The sequence below is a fragment of the Carettochelys insculpta genome, chromosome 1 (assembly GCF_033958435.1).
Source record: "Carettochelys insculpta isolate YL-2023 chromosome 1, ASM3395843v1, whole genome shotgun sequence".
Classification (NCBI taxonomy): Eukaryota; Metazoa; Chordata; order Testudines; family Carettochelyidae; genus Carettochelys; species Carettochelys insculpta.
In genome coordinates, this window is record NC_134137.1 from 249247207 (window position 1) to 249262918 (window position 15712).

General features: G+C 43.2%; 1 protein-coding gene across 1 annotated transcript in view; it reads left to right on the top strand.

Annotated features, from left to right (window-relative positions):
• Positions 1 to 15712, top strand: part of A4GALT (alpha 1,4-galactosyltransferase (P1PK blood group)) — a 72577-nt gene that overhangs the window by 25720 nt on the left and 31145 nt on the right. The gene's annotated exons all lie outside the window — the stretch shown is intronic.

Below are 15712 nucleotides of genomic sequence, written 5' to 3' on the forward strand. Positions count from 1 at the left end.
AGGTTAATCTCTCCCTACCAGACTTACTCCTAGTTTCTGGACTCCTCTTGGAGCTAGGGGGATCTCTGGCATGACAGTTTCCGCCTGCTGAGTCAGGAGTTACCCCTTCTCAGAGCTTCCCCTTTGCCAACTGCAGCTTCTTCCTTTTAAAGTTCTCCTTCCTACTGTGCATAATGGACAGGCCTGGAGAAGTGGCATTACCACAGGACAAAAAGCTGCCCATGCCCCGTCCTAGTCAGTGTGGGGTTTACAGGTCCTGTCACAAGGAGACCCTGGGTTCAGAGCACCTCCTCTGTTTCATTTATCTGCAGTGCAACAGCTTCAACAGAAGAGACTGAGGGACCTCTTAGAACAGGGTCTCCCCTTGTTCATTGGTTAGGGCACTCTCTGGGGAGGGGTGGAACAACCCCATTTAAATCCTTTCTCCCGCTCTGGCAAAGGCGGGCTGGGACTGGAATCTGGCTCTCCCAGTGAGTGCTCTGACCATTTGGTTAAAAGTTATAAGGCAAGTACATGGGAGTTGGGGGTCTGGTGGGACTTCCTGGTTCAGAATGGTTTCCATCATATATAGGGTTTTCAGGTTGGTTCAATGGCTTTCAGCAACCTCTCTGTATAAATTGTTTGGGCACTGCTGGGTAGGTCACACCATGACTTCCTTCTCCTGCTGCCTTGCTGTTTCTGCAGAACTCATCTGCACAGGAAGCAGCTTAGGTGCCTAAACTGCCTGACTCCATAGGTGGCTGGTTCCCAGGTGTGGACTGTTAAGCAGACTTAAACTCACTTGCCCCCAGGGTGGAACAGGGTAAGACTTGGCACATATCCCTCTTGAGCGTAACTTCGATTGCGTAGGTTAGGTGGTTCTCCACTTAGCTTGCTGGCTTTTCACTAATCCCATTCTAAGATGCTTATCACTGTCCATTCATAGCATAGGGAAACTAGGTCTCTAAGGGCAGGTCTAAATCTGAAATGCTAGAGCTGTAGCATCACTGTAGACACTACCTACATTGACACGAGGGGTTCTTTTGTTGGTATAGCTAGCCTGCCGCCTCAGGAGGCTGTAAGTAGGTCAACAGAAGGCTTCTAGGCTGGAGGTTAGGTTGTCTTAAAAATACATACCATTGAACAACATAGTTCACACCTGAGCAACTGAGCTGTGTCAGCCTAACTTTTTAGTATAGACCACCCTAAGATGGTTTTATGGATTATATTGTCCTCATTTTCCAGATGCCTAAAAGCTAGGCACTGTGATACTCAGCATTGTGACATCTAAGTCCTTTGTTTGCCCACCCAAAGAGATCTTCAACATCTGCATCATATAGTAGCAACTTGTGATCTGCCTCTCCGGAGAAGCTTATCTACTAAGTCATCTAAATTGAAGATGTACATATGTGATTGGAATTCCTCTAAGCTTTTTTTGCCACAAAGTTTAGTAAAATCCGAAACTGACAGTATTCGGTTGTTGACATTAAGCCTGCTCTGCTTTTATTATGCACATACTTCCCACCTGTATTTTAGCTTTAGTTTGTTTGTAGTTTTTATAAATTGTGGGTTTTTTTTTTCTGATGAGCCATAAGCTGGAGTATAGTGTCCCATTTTGGACAACACACTTTTTAAGACAGAGGTGGACAAACTAGAGGGAGTCCAGAGGAGAACAACAAAATGTTCAGAAAATCTAACCTATGAGGGAAGGGTTAAAATAAACCAAAACACAGCTGGGCAGGTTTAGTCTTGAGAAAAGAAGATTTAGGTGGACTGGATAAGTGTTTTCAAATATGTATCTGATGCATCTGATGAAGAGGGTCTCTGCCCATGAAAACTTATGCTCCAAAATATCTGTTAGTCTATAAGGTGCCACAAGTCTTCTTGTTGTTCTCTGTTTTCAGATATGTTAAGGGCTTTTAGATAGAGGACAGTTGTTCATGTTCACTGAAAGTAAGACAAGCAATAATTGGCTTAAACTGCAGCCAGGGAAATCCAGGTTAGATATTAGGAAAGAACATTTTAAATATAAGGTTGGTTAAATGCTATAACAGATTAACAAGGGAGGTTGTAGAATCCCTGTCACTAGCAGTTTTTAAAAACCGATGGGACAAACAGATGCCAAGTATGGTCTAGTTTACCTGATCTTGTGTCAGCACACTGGACTGGACTGAGTGACCTTTTGAGCTTTCCAGCTCTACATATGTGATTCTTTAACAGGGCTTAATTCTCATATATATTATCCCTGTCCCCACCCCCTTTAAAGGCCACTGTTCTAACAACATTAAGGTGGGGTGGGGGGGTTAATGTGAGTAGGAGACCATTCTAGCCCATGTTAAGACCCATTCTCTTAGGTAGAGACGTAAAAGGGAACAAGAAAACCCTACCACATGGCTAGCCCACACCCTACCACACCATGTGCTGTCTGTGCAGTGTGGACCATGCTTCCAGACAGCAGCATATCCTGTCCCGCACAAGATGAAGGCTTCTTCCCTGTGAGAAATTAGTTTCTCTGCTTCACATTTTCCAGGCAGGGCTCACCAAGGCTGGGGGGATGACCCCAGCAGCAAATATTTTTGGGGTCTGGCCCCTCAGAGGGCAGCAGATATTTTCAGGGCTGGTACCCTTGCCTAGGCATGCAACCCATGTCAACGGGTTACTCAGCTGGCCGCTGTCAGCTGAGTTTTTTGAGGGCTGGTCCCTCTGAGGCCACACATGCCGGGAGGGCTTGGCCCCCAGCAGCAAATATATTCATGGGCTGGCCCCTCAAAGGCAACACACGCCGGGGGCTGGCCTGGGCAACTGATATTTTGGGGGGGGTCTGGCCCCTCAGAGGCAATACGTACCAGCACTCTCCCTTCCCAAAGCTTGTGGCTTGGGGGAGCCACAATCCCAGCGGTACCTGTTTGGTATCTTTTCACTGGGGGAATAGTAGTTGAGTTGTCTGTTGACATGCTACAGTCAAGTTATTTTGTAAAGTCACTGTTCTTTAAAAAGGGACAAAGTGAAGAACAGTCCCAGCAATGGACACTTAGAAATGGCTTGGTGGGGACGGGTGCGTAATGCGGATGAATCAAAAAGTTCCTCTCATTGGGGAAAGAGACTTCAGAAAAATGGCCATTTGTTTTCAATGGGAGGGGAATGAGTGCAGTGCATTCTGGAAAGATGACATCACACATCCACAACCACTTGTGGGACACTTTTTCCCATAATGAACCAGCAAGAAAACCCAGAATGCCACGGGGCTGAGAGAACTGTGGGATAGGTTCCCAGAATGCACTGCAGCAACAGTCGAATTTTGGCAATTTAGCAGGAATGCACTAAGCTGACTTTATGGGCAGGTGCAGAAACTCAACTTCAAGTTTATAAAACTCAGTGTAACAAAGTCGACTTAATATTAAAGCTTTATTCTGTAGTATAGGCGTAGCCTAACATAGTGGATGCCAGTGAAAATGTGGTAGGTTCAGAAGTTAAAATAAGAAAAGAACAAGCTAAAGATTACTTAGACAAGTTTAGATGTCTTCAAGTCACTAGGATCCGATTAAATGAATCCTAGAATACTCCAGGACCTGACTGAAGCGATATTTGAGCCATTTCCTCTTATCTTTGAAAAGTCATGGAAGACTGGGGAGATTCTGAAAAGGGCAAATATAGTGCCCATCTATAAAAGGGGAAAAAGTGGCAACCTAGAAAGCTAAAAACTAGTCAGGTTAACTTCTGTGCCAGGGAGACAGTGGCTCAAATAATTCAGGGATCCATTTGCAAACATCTAGAAGATAAGGTGACAAGTAACTGTCAGCGTGGATTTGTCAAGAACAAATCATGTCAAACCAACCTGATAGCTTTCTTACCTTGTTATCCTATCATCGTGGATAAAGGGAAGCAGTAGATTCGTTATACCTAGGCTTTAATAAAGCATTTGATAGTCTTGCGTGACCTTTTCATTAATTAACTAGAGAAATTCAGTCTAGATACTACAAGGTGGGTGCATAACTAGTTGGATAACTGTTCCTAGAGAGTACAGTAAAGCCTCAAAATGCACAATTTTGAGTTGCACTTAACTTGTGTTAATGCTAGTTAAGCACAACTCAAAAACCCACTCACTGCAGCTCTGGGTCAACACCTCCCCGGACCGTGTGGCCCCAATTCAAACACCCCTGGCCCTGGTTCACCCCCACCGTGCAAGGCTCCAGCTCTGGCTCACCCCCATGTGGCCCTGGTTCCGGCTCACCACTCCGCGCAGCCCCAGATCACCCCCACCCTGCCTGGCTCTGGCTCACCCTGCTCCACGCTGCCTTGGCTCTGGCTCACCCCCCCACCCCCAGCTCCAGCTCAGCCCCCCAAAGGGCCGTGCAGCCCCAGCTCACTCTCCCCCACTCCCTGCAGCCCTAACCCTCCCCAGCCTTAGCCCCTCTGCCCCCCTCCCATGGCCCCAACCCACCGTCAGGCTTAATGCTCCCCATCTGACCCGCCCAACCTCAGGACTTATCTTTCAAGAGGAGCTCCAGGTGCTTCTGCTGCTTTCCCGGCTGCAGAACATGCGTTCTGCCAGGGAAAAAGCCACCCCACAACTAACAAGAAATTCGAGTTACGTGAGGGTGCGTGGGAACACAACCCTCACATAACTCGAGGGAGTACTGTAGTTATCAGTAGGTCACGGTCATGCTGGAAGAGTATAAGAAGTGTGATTCCTCAGGGATCAGTTTTGGAATGGGTTCGGTTCATCAATGATGATCTTCATCAGTGATTTAGGTAATAGCATAGAAAATATATACTTATAACGTTTGCAGGTGATACTAAGCTGGGAGTGGTTGCAAGTGCTTTTGAGGATAGTTTTGTAATTCAAAATGATCTGGACAAAGTAGGGAAATGGTCTGAGGTAAGTAGAATAAGACGTCAACAAGGATAAATGCAAAGTACTCCGCTTAAGAAGGAACGTCAGTTTCAGACACACAAAATGGGAGATGACTGTCTAGGAAAGAGTACTGAAGAAAAGGATCTAGGGGTCATAGTGGACCACAAGCTAAATATGAATCAAAAGTGTGATATTGTGGGGAAAAAAAGCAAACATAATTCTGGGATGTATTAACAGGAGTGTTGTGAACAAGACATGAGAAGTCATTCTTCCACTCTACTCTGTACTGATTGGTCCTCAGATAGAGTATTGTGTCCAGTTCTGTGCACCACATTTCAGGAAAGAAGTGAACAAATTGGAGATAGGGTTACCATATTTGAACTTTGAAAAAGAGGACACTCATGAGAGAGAGTGAATCTGTGTCAGTATCTACCAACTCGCATTTTATGAATGTGTTTATAGTATACACCGTACATTAATTCAACATGAGTTGAAAGATACACTCCATCTCAGGGGTGTCCTCTTTTTTTGAAAGTTCAAATATTGTAACTCCTATTGGAGATGGTCCAGAGAAGAACAACAAAAACAATTAAAGGTCTATAAAATATGAACTATGAGGGAAGATTGAAAGAACTGGATTTGTTTAGTCTGGAAAAGAGAAGACTGAGAGGGGACATAACAGCTTTCAAGTACATGAAAGTTTGTTACAAGGAGGAGGGAGAAAAATCATTCTCCTTAACCTCTAACAATAAGACAGGAAAAAATGGGTTTAAATTCCAGTGAGGGTGGCTTAGTTGTATGTTAGGAAAAACTTCCTAACTATCAGGGTAATTAAAACATGGAAAAATATGCCTAGGGATGTTGTGGAATCTCCTTCATTTTGGAGATTAAGAGCACATTAGGTCATCCCTGACAGGTGTTTGTCTAGATGGTACCTGGTCCTGCCATGAGTGCAGGGGACTGGACCTGATGACCTCTTGATGTTCCTTCCAGTTATATGATTCCATGGTTATCACTGCCAGAATTGTATAAAATGGTTTTGATGTGAATCAGGCCCAAGAATTATTCTTGAGGCATCCTGGAGATAACCTTAACTTTTATAGTCACGATAAATGACGATCCAATGTGTTGGCGGAAAACTACTTTTAAAAATTAAAACAACTTCACCAAATTCTCTTGTGATATCAGTTTTGGAACTTTCTGGGAGCTATGAGACAGATCTCCATGATTTAGAGAGTAACAGATTTATTAGGGCATAAATTTTCATGGGTAAAACCCACTTCATCAAATGAATTGGAATGGAAATTACAGAGGCAGGAATCTATATATCAGAAAACAATGAAGTAAGTCCTTGTAAAGTGCAGGATGAGTGTTAACTGAGTCTAATCATGTCAGTGTGGATGTGTTTCATTCACAGCATTGCAGTGGATAGGTGACTATCAAGAGACGGGGAAACTGCCTTTGTAGTATGTTAACCAGTTAAAATCTTTATTCAGTCTTAGTTTGATTGCATTGAACTTTAATGGTGAATGGAGAAAGACAGGATGCAGAGAGACATGTTTGCACTCTCCCTTGGAGAGAGTGGATGGGAAGACAGGAAATGGGTGTGATGCTGGTTCCATGCCACCTAATTCCCCACCAGGGGTACCTGATCAGGAACTCCCCCATGAAAAAGGGTTGAAGTAACTTATAAACCCCTTTGCAGTTTAACTAGTGAGAGAGGGGGATAGCATCATTTCTGCTCCTGGGACATACAGCTCCATTTCACCCCTCACTCTGGGTAGGATGCTTATCTTTTAAGGTTTGGTGTTGGGGTTTGGTTTAATCACCCAAAGTCTGAGGTTATAGTTCTGTGAGCACCCCCCCCCCCGACTTTGCTGGGAATACTCGAGCTATAAGGATTGATCCAATAAGAGGGACACAGACCAATCCTCGGTATATTTCTTAATTTTCCAGGTCTCTCAGATCTGGTAAAAGGGCTGCAAATTCCAGGATAATAAGCTTTCTTGTGATGAGTTCCACTTCTAATCCAGGATCATAAAACTGCTTGTGACATGAGACAACCTTAACCTCATCATTGCTGTTTATTCCATGTGTAGTAATGAGGCTTCATGTCTTCACAAATAATTTTTGCTATTCTTAGATCTGATTGTATAAAGTCTATGTAGGTTTGTTTGTTTATTTATTTATTTAACTATGTTTAGCACTGTAGTCTCCAAACACAAGAATGGTATTTTAATAAGCCAGGAGCCCAGGTACTTGAAACCTAGTCATCCCAATAACTCCTTTTGATCTGATGGTTTGTAAAAATCTTGACAGTATAGAGCTGTCTTACCTTTAATCCGTTCAGTTACGAGGATGCTCTTTGGGTCTCAGCAAATGATTCTGCTAATTCCAACAATAGGGCACAGTTAAATAGACTATCCCAACTAGAATGGAAGCAGTTACAGCAGTATAAAGGTACTTTGTGCAGAACATTATTCCCCATGCAGGAAAGGGAAAAAGTACACTGGTACCAGTATAACCACATTGATTTAAAAAAAACCCCACAGTTTTAACCAACACCAAATAATATGAATCAGGATTTTAATTTTTATTTCAATACATTATGAAATGAATACACACTATATTTCATTACACAAGATAACTATCAATAATATACTGCCAAGCCTGGAGTGAATTGCCCTTTGTCATTGAAGACACAATAAAATCATACAGTTTAGGGCTAAAGATGAAGAAAAATACTATATCTAACCAAAACTACTGAGGGAAAATTAGGAAGACGAAGGATATTACTTTCACACTGGGAATTTAGCCAGGACACTGTGGCCAAAACTCTCTTCTTTGCCAAAGAACTGAGGTATCTTAAAAGACCACAAGAAATGAGGCAGAATTTTTTTTTAAAAATCTGAAAAACATCTCCTCCATTAACATATTTCTTTGTGTAACCCAGTGTTACTGGACATGTATTGATGTGGACAGGAGGGTACTGTTTCTTGGATCTATGGTTTTACTTGGCAGAATTCTCCTTCAGAACTCTAATTCAAGTGCTAACCTGGGTTAGCGTATATAGTATGTACTGCCACCCTAGATCAGATGGCTGCAGACATGCCAGATTTCAGTCAGAATTGGAGCACTGATTTGGTAGGATAGTGATAAGACTGAGTCTTTGCTTCTAACCCATTGGCATATATCGGGGCTATGTCTACACTAGAGGGTTTTGTTGACAAAACCCAGGGAGTGTCCAAATTCCCAAGGCGTTCTGATGACAGTAAACGGACAACGCAGCACGTCTGTCAACAGTCTTATCGCACTCCCCATGAGGCATAATGCCTCTGTCAACAGAGATCTGGTCTGGATGTTTTGGGGGGGCCCTCTGTCCACAGGCAGGGCTTCCGGGACACTGGGCAGACCTGTCTGCTGTGCTTCCAATTGGCTGTTTTGTCAAGAGAATGGCCATGCAGTCGGGCTGCTCTCTGTTGACAGAGCGGATTGTTCTTGCGATCTGCTTGTTAATTTGGCTGTGATCTTCAGACAAAAACTTTTGTTGACAAACTAATGTAATCTAAATATAGCCAGGTGTTGGCAGTGTCAAAGGATTTTCTGCTGTATCTGTTCCCTGACCTTGCATGTGAGGACAAGTTCTGCATGAGCTGCTACTTCTCTAGGTGCCTGCACTCACACCTGCCAACGGGAGATGGGCGGACATAGTGTGCAGTTGCTTCTGGTCCTGGGGTTTCAAATGGGCCTGGAGCTCTGACCGCCACCGCTCCTACTTTGGCAGTGGTAGCTGGAGCCCCAGGCCTCTTTGAAATGCCACAGCAGCACTGCTCTGGCTGGACACGGCTGTGAGGGAGTGCAGGGGGTGGGCCAGCACTACACTATGGGTGGCACTGAGAGTTAACGGCCATTGGCCCCGTCTCTTCCACTTTTGCCCTTGCCCATTCCGGAGCCCAGAGTCGCCCCCCCACCCCAAACACCTTGCCCCAGGGCCTGCGGTGGCTGTTGGTGCCACCACCTGAGCTGATATGCAGAAGCCAAGCAAGGATGTATGTGTGCTACACTCATGCATGACTGCTTTAGGCCTGGAAACAATTAGGCCCATGATAAATAGCAGAGTCCTTCCATAACAGATATTGAATTGAGTATGACGTTGATCAGTTATGTATGCAACAGTAAATTGTTCCCCCCCGCCCCCCCCGCCCATCAACAAACTTCCAGCAATCTTCATGATACAGCAGAATAGGTAGATTAAGGCACATTATGTATGGCTTATATATATTTTTTCTTTTAAAGGGAAGTTACCAGTTACACTGGTACAGTCCCTGGTGTAGCTACAGTTACGCTGGTACCAATATACTTATTCCCTATGGATGAGAATAGTTTTGTGTACAAAGCACTTCTATAGTGATATAACAGCATCTGTTCTAGTGGGGTTGTAATATTAACTTTATCATGTAGTTGAGGTTGGCAAAACTTAAGTTTTATTTTTGTATAATCTTGATGGATAATGCTGTCTGTTTTTAAGCAGTTTTATTTTTAATTTCCACTATTGTGTAAAATTGCTGGATTTAATCTTTTAAGAAACAAATCATTTTTAAACTTTCACGGTTGCAGGAAGTTCTGGAGTGGGTAGAACTATACCACTGTACTTTGAACCAGTGCCCCCTTTTTTTTTTTTTTTAAATGTGCCAGTACTGGCACCTCAGCAGCCCCAGCTGAAGGGCTGGCTGGGGTGGGAAGCTGGGAAGTTCCTGGCTATTCCTTCCTTCCTTTTTTTTTTTTTTTCCAAAAAGGCACTACTTTGAACCCAGTTTCCTTCCCACTTAAATTCTACAGGACATTTTAAATGCCAAAGAACATCAGTAAATTAAACACTTGCATCCTCTAACAATTGAATACTGATTTAAAAACAAAACAAAGCTATTCCTTGTGCAGAACTCCTACTCTCACAGGAGAGGTGCATCGGGAACACCAGATGCAAACCCTGAATAGGCCACTACACCCTGATCCCATCTTATTTTCTCTAAAGCATGCATTGCAAAGGCCTGACACATCTGTTTGTGTGGGTGTGTGGTGGTGATGTTGCTATGACATACCTGTTTATGGTAAGTCTACCCTGGGCATTCAGGGAATTAAAGCTGGCAGTTAGCCTGGACTTTCACAGTTAAAAAAAAATCCTAAAAGGAAACAGACTAAACACTTAAACTCTACAAGTTTTTATGTAAATTGCAAAAAGTAATCGTACACTAAAACCTACTGTGCACAAAACTAGTGTTGCAAAGTCAAAACTTCAAAAGTCAAGAAATGCTAGAACTCCTGTTGCCTGTGAAACCTTAATTGCACCCGACCCCCATGCATATACATTCTGAAACAGTCTGGAATTGTATGATCAGTAGATTCCAAGGCCAGCCGGGGCCATTGTGATAGGGCCCTACCAAATTTTAAAAATAATAAATTTAGTGATTTCAGCTATTTAAATCTGAGGCGTAATGATTTTGTAATGGCAGGGATACTGACCGTAAAAGGCTTGTGGGGGGAATCTCAAGATCGTTGAAGGGAGGGTTGCAGTATTGCTATCCTTACTTCTGCACGCTGCTGCTGGTGGAGGTACAACCTTCAGAGCTGGGCAGCTGGAGAGAAGCAGCTACAGGCAGAAGCCAGCTCTGAAGGCAGAGCCACCACCAGCAGCAGCAGAGAAGTAAGGTGACCTGGTATGGTACTGCCATCGTTATTTATGTGCTGGTGGGAGTGGGGAGTGTGAGGGGGGGGATTGCCTTCAGAATTGTGTTCCCAGCCAACAGCTGCCAGTCTCCATCTGCCCAGGTCTGAAGCCACTGCAGAAATAAAGGTGGCAATACTGCAACCTCCCTAAAATCACCTTAGCGTCCCCCCGCCCTTGTTTGAGAAATGCGGCTTTTGCAGTGAAATCTGTATATGGCTGTGGCTATACTCACCCAGAAGGTGAACAGCTGATATGCAATTTTAGGTATGCCAGTTGTGTCTTCACAGCAGAAGGTTGACGGGAGCACTCCTTCTGTCGACCTTCCATAATCCTCGTGGCTTGTGAGGAGTTCCAGCGTCAGCATTGACCCCATCATGCATGCATGAAAGGACGCCCCAGAAGAGCGAACCTGAGCAGTCAATCTTCTGTGTTCAGTGTAGATATAGCCTATGATTTCACAGTCCATGATGGTTTTTTTTCATGGCCTTGAATTTGTTAGAGCCCTAGTGCTCATCTAGTCTGTCTGCCTGTATAACACAGGTCACAGAAACAACAAGGAGGCTTGTGGTACCTTAAGGACAAAAACAAATGTATTAGGGTATATGTTTTCATGGACTTCAGCTCACTTCATCTGAAACAGGTCACAGAAGTTCCTCAGAATAATGTCTAGAGACAAATTTTTACAAAAAGCATCCAGCTTTGATTGTCAGTGAGGAGACTCTACAGTATCCTTGATAACTTGTTCCAGTGGCTAGTTTATTCTCACTGTTAACTGTGTATGCCTTATTTTCAGTCTGAATTTGTCTAGCTTCAATTTCCAGCCATTGGATGGTGCTATGCCTTTCTCTGGTAGATAAAAGACCCATTATCAAATATTTGTTTCCCAGCTAGGTACTTGTGGACTATAATCATGTTATCCCTTCACCTTCTCTTTATTAGGCTAAATAGACTCAAGCATTCCAACCATTTAGTCATTCTTGTGGCTCTTCTCTGAACATTCTTCAGTATCCTTCTTGAAATGTACACAGTATTCCAGCAAGAGGTGCACCTGTGCCAAAGTAACATACCCTCTCAGCACCTGCCTGAGATTACCCATTTTTGTGTTCAAGATTTGCCTTTGCCCTTCTGGTCATAGACCATGCAGGAAGCTCATGTTTAGTTGATTATCTGCCATGACCCCCAATGTTGTGGGTTTGTTTTTTTTTTAGAGTCACTGCTTAAGCATAGCTTCCTGCATTGAGTAAGTATGGCCTATATTATTTGTTTCTAAGCCTGTTAAAACACAAATTGCTTGCTTACATCCAGCTTACTGAATTGTTCAGATAGGTACTTATCTGGGCCTCATCACCTTCATTATTTAATATTCCCCCGAGTCTTGTGCCCTTTGCAAATTTTATTGGGAATCACTTTGTTTTCGTCTAGATTACTGATAGAGACATTGACTAGTGTAGGGCCAAGCAATGATCCCTGTGGGACCCCATTGAAGACACATCCATTTGAGGATTCCCCATTTTACAATTAAATTTTGAACTCTATTGGTCAGTCAATTTTTCATTCATTTAATGCCTGCTACATTAATTTTCTATACAGTAAACTCTTTCATATCCAGCAGCCCTGGGACAGGGCAGTTGCTTGTTATTCATATATTCTGGATGACAGAGAGGTATTCCTAGCAATGCATAACACTAAAGAAAATCAAGATTAGATATTAAGAAACCCACAAAAATGTATTCAGAGTACTTTATCTATCAACAACAGTAGTATTGTACACTGTAAACTTATACTGTATTTGCTGGATTTATTTGTATTTACTTTCACTGTGCTGTATTTACGGAAACATAACTAAAATTTACTTATGGTTAAAATGTCGGCATTCTTATTTGAGAATTCTGGATAATAGAACGTTGGATATGAAAGAGTTTACTGTAGTTCTAGTTTTTAATCCAAGTCATGCAGTATCAAGTCAATTGGCACATACTGTTCTTCCACCGGAGCCAGGCCTCATTCAGTGCACAATATTTTATTTTCTTCTCATTGCTCAATGTGTGGCCACAGGCCTTATTTACTATACATGTTCAAACTCTGCTCTGAAGGGAGAATTATTAGTTTCCTCATTGCACAGGCAACCTTAATTCTGGCTGTTCCTAACAATTAAGTGTTTGATCTGGCAACTTAATGTTATTTTAACATAGCTTTATACATGCAATTTCTTAGGCTTGAAAAAAAAAATGGTGGATGTTTTGTATCGCACTATTGAGCCAGGTTGGAATTTAAATGCTGGTAGAAACTGTGTCAATGGAATATTTTTTCCTTTGGAAAAACTCCAGTTAATCAAAATCTTAATATTGTCTGGAAGCATGTAAATTTTGATGATTTTATTTAAAATAAGATAGAAACAAAATATGTGTTGGTTTGTTTTGTTTCAGAATGACTTTATACATTATATTTTTTTAAAAATTACTTTTATATATAAGTCTAAACCAAACCAAATTGATTTTTTAAAACAATTTGCTGACTGACCTGAAACTATTTTTTAAAAGTTTCATTGAGTATGAAATGTAGAATTTTTAGGTTTTACTTCTAATTCTCCATTCTAATTTTCCAAAATGTTAGTGCAATGAAAACCTCAGTTTCTAACTAACTCTAGTTCTCAAGGTTTCTCAAATTGGGGTCATGACCCTTCAGGGGATTGCAGAATTATTACATGGGGTTCATAAGCTATGATCCATGTGCTTTGCAGCTGGGGCTCTGACGCAGCTTAGGTGCAGTTTGACTTCTATATTTGGGGCAGCAGGGAGTCAGCCCCGGGAAGGCAATGTGGCTGTGCTGGGGTGTGTGTGTGTGCAATTTTTGCAGTTTGTGGGAGCTGAACATTCCAATTTCCCCAAACTGTACCTATATGTGCATGGGGCTAGCAGCTGGAGCAGCTCCACCATAACTGTGCTTTGCCCCAAATTTTCAAGTGTTTTAATATGTACCAATGCATTTAATTTATAAGGTGAGGGACGGGGGAGGGCATACTCAGAAGCTTGCTGTGCATAAGGAGTCACCAGTACAAAAAGTCTGAGAACCACTGAGGGTTTGAACTGTTAGTCACAGCACACAGCTGTGCCATTGAGCTAAAGGAGCAACTGATAGCAGTAGTAAGTTCTCCTCCTATATCTGGACTGGCACTAGTGGCGGGGAGGAGGGTGTGAGATGAGTTCTTTTGTGGGTGGTTTTCACAGACACTTGCAGGCATCGGAGGGATGCATGACTCAGCAGCCTGGGGTCCCACCCATGCTCTGGAGTGGGAAAGTAGACAGTGCAAGAATCTGTTGTGTCTGGAGCAGCTAACAATCCCGGCTGTCGCTGGCTGAGCAGTGCTCTCCAGTCACACTTCAGATGAGCTCTTTCACTGAGATAGAAACCCAGCTCGAACCAGAGAGGGAGAATGCAGGCTACTGGGCACAGCATTTCCTGTGTGTGCTTGACTCCTGCCTCGTTGCATCCATCTATTCTTGTCCCTCATCACTTTCTGGCTGCTCGTACCAGATCCTCTGATCTCCCCTAGTCAGCTGAGGTCTCCACCGAACAGACTCTGAATCCCAGTCTTCTTTCCCAGTCAGACAGTTTCACTCACTAGACCCTCAATCCCATCCGAGGATCACCCCTCCATCCTCATCCCAGGCTTGTCTCCCTCTTCTGAAAAGAGTCCTTATTCCAGTCTCCTTTACCAGCCAATCTTCCCCAGTGGCTCCTTGTCCCGTCTCCATTCCTTCCCGGTTTCTCGCTTCTCCCCTTGCCCGGCCAGTTCCAGGCTCCTCTTTCTCTCCAGCTTTCAGTCCTCACACCTCTTACCCCAATCTACTCCTTTGGTCACCCCCACCTCCTTCCTCCCTCCAGCTTTTGTTCCCTCTGCCCTTGAGGCAGGCAGTTTTTGGCTCCATGCTGCTGGGGCACCAGTCACAGAAGCACTGGAGGGGCATAGGAGAGTCTCCTGATCTTAGTTCCTGTGTTTTGATACCACCATGACCAGCTCCAGCTAGAATAAAAATAATTCACCACCTTTAGTCATTCAGGCAATTGCTTTTTAGAACAGCATAAGCAGGAAGGCATAGGACTCCTAGACAGTTATCCCCATTTTAGTGCCACTGAGGAACTCGGAGTGAAAGAATTTCTTGTCTCCGGACTAGCTTGCTAACGATCAGTGGCCAAGCAGGACTTTGCACCTTCAGCTCGTACCTGACATGGCTTTTCATGCTGAGAATAGAAATCAGGCTAGAGCAAGGTTTGTATCAAAACCTGAAAATGGCCATCAGGGTTCAGACCAATGGTCCAGCAAGCCAAGTAGTCAGTCTTCCAACAATGGCTGCTTCCAGGGGAATGAAGAGGACAGGGTGATTAGTGAATCATCCATCCCCAGTCATCCACTCACAGCTTCTGACAATCAGAGGTTTAAGGACACCCAGACCATGGGGGTGTATCTCCAACCATCTTGGCTAATAGCCCTTGGTGGACATATCCTCCATGAACTTATCCAGTGCTTTTTCAAACTCAGTTATACCTTTAGCTGTCACAACCTCTCTTGCAATAAGTTCCAATGGTAGACTGCATTGTGTAAAGAAGTATTTCCTTTTGTTTGTTTTTACACTGCTGGCTGTTAATTTTGTTGGTGATCCTTGACTCTTAGGTTATGTGAAGGGGGGTAAACACTTCCTTATATGCTTTCTCCCCTCAATTCATGATTGTATAAACCTCTATTATATTTGTCCTTTATCCCTTTTTCAAGATGAACAGTCCCAGTCTTTTTAATCTTCCCTCATACAGAAGTGGTTCCATACTCCTAATAGCTTTTATTGACCTTCTTTGTACTTTTTCCAATTCAAATGTATCTCTTTTTTTTTTTCCAGAGATAAGGCAACTGGAACAGCACAGAGTATTCAAGGCATGAGGGTACAGTACCATGGACTTACATAGTGGCATTATGATCTTTTTCTGTCTTATTATCTGTGATGACGTAATCCTCAACTCAGCCAAATAACAGATGAGCAGTAAATTGTCAAACTGGACTTGAATCAGCCTCACAGTAGTATCATTAAACTCACTAATTTCTTTTCTGTCCTGTCTTTCAGCTGCCCCCCGCTCCTTGTATGCCTTTTCTTAGCATTGGA